The following is a 2,010-nucleotide window of genomic DNA, read 5'->3' on the forward strand; positions in this document are numbered from 1 at the left end:
GTAGATCTGGCAAGTCTTCCAGTATAGATAAAGAGAAGAAGGTCTACCAGCAAGAAAGAAGAAGCTACCGGAAGCAAAACGATCTATATATATTTGAAGATGATGCTATAGATTAAAAAAGTGCATCAGAAGATGACTGTCGTGAGGATGAAAGAGAAGTTAATCTCTTTGTTGGCAATATGAAGGAATTGATTATGTGTTGCATTGATGTTTTGTCATTGATGTCAACACTAGCTGTTATGGTTGGTTACCGACAGATAGGTTTTGGTTACCGGTAGAAGAACTTGTTTTACCGATAGAAGGGACTGTTAGTTGGATATTATCAACATGTTTGATCAATGGAATATGTTTGGTTTGATGTTTCTGGAGTAAGTTTTGGTCAGTTGGTATTGACTTGATGATTAGATGCTATCATACACTCTAGTAAGCTTATACCAGTAAGGGTTTAAGGTTTTACCGACAAATCTTTTACTGAGAATCTTTGACAAGATTTGCAAGTGGTGTTGGTGCGGCTTCTAGATGGAATTCAGGATGCAGAAGGTGATCTTTGTTCATGCCTCGACTGATTGGAGACATTTCTTTGGTGTGGTGGACCCAAATTAGGTTTGATACCTATCAAGGTTATGGACCAATATCATGTTAAATGTTCTCTACACGTTACCGGGATGATTTATGGATTGGTTAATGTTATTTTGGTCTAAAACCGACATGGCATATCATTGTAATGTGGATGTATGTAATGATCTTATTGTAATATCTTTTAGGTGGCCAACCTAATTGGTTTAGGCCTTAGGGTTTGTATAAATTGATGTAAGATCTCATTGTAGATCATTGTTGTAATGGTTGTGGTTGTGGAATGAAATATCATATGCGAAGGAGATTTGGCCGATCATAGGTGATCAAATTGGGTTTATATAAGAGGTCAAAGGCCTCTGGTATTGAGCGTAACTGGGACTGTAATCAAGCATGGTAGATGCTATCACTAGTAGTTCATTCTTCTGGATTATTGTCCAATTATATTGAGGTTGTTATAACCTCTTTGTAGTCAGTGTGACTCCTTTGTATTCAGTAGTATGCTCTAGGCAATGTGTCTTCCTGCATGTGCAGGCCTCTTATTTTATCACATACTTTTTGCAAAAGTATCATCTGACAGTGGGTATGCTTCCCACCATGGTTTTTTCCTTTATTGGGTTTTCTACATACAAATCATGGTGTTATGTGGTATGGTTATATTGTGTTAATTCTCTATTTCATTCTTAAGTTTTATTGCTTACCGGTATTTGTTTCTGCTCTTCCGGTATTCAATGTTTATGTGCTTCAGTTAAGGTTATAAAGTGGTTTGATTAATATACTTTATTGACAATTGATTCACTCTCCCCCTCTCAGTTGTCCACTGATTATTCTAACAATTGGTCTCAGATCTTTGGTCCTGTTTTACAGAAGCTTAACCGCTTGAGGTAGATCCTATGGCAACTAATACTCCAAATCCACCGGTAGCTATTTTCATAAGAGAAATCCCTAAGCTTGATGGAACAAACTATGGGATATGGAAAATCTAAATGGAGACTCATCTTAGATGTCTTGGAAAGGATATTTGGGAGATCGCTGAGAAAGGTTATACACCTTATGATTTGGCATCTAGTAATCCTTCTTCTGCAGACTTGGACAAGAATATTGAAATGATTGTAGAGCTAGAGAAGCCCTCTTGTGTGCACTCATTGATCGACAAATCATGGAATTGACATATAAATAATTTGCAAAGGTTATGTGGGATAAACTGCAAACTCTGAATGAAGGTGACCCTACTATCAAAATTGCTAAACTTGATGGTTACCGAGTAAGATATGAGAACTTGAAGATGGAAAATAATGAAAGAATTGCTACATTTATGGAAAGAGTAAATGAGATTGTCATGGGAATTCAATATTGTGGAGGATCTCTGAGTGAAGATGAAATAGTTTCTAAAGTATTGAGAGCCCTACCACCACCTTACAAGATGAAGGATACCAT

The sequence above is a fragment of the Cryptomeria japonica genome, chromosome 1 (assembly GCF_030272615.1).
Source record: "Cryptomeria japonica chromosome 1, Sugi_1.0, whole genome shotgun sequence".
Taxonomy (NCBI): Eukaryota; Viridiplantae; Streptophyta; class Pinopsida; order Cupressales; family Cupressaceae; genus Cryptomeria; species Cryptomeria japonica.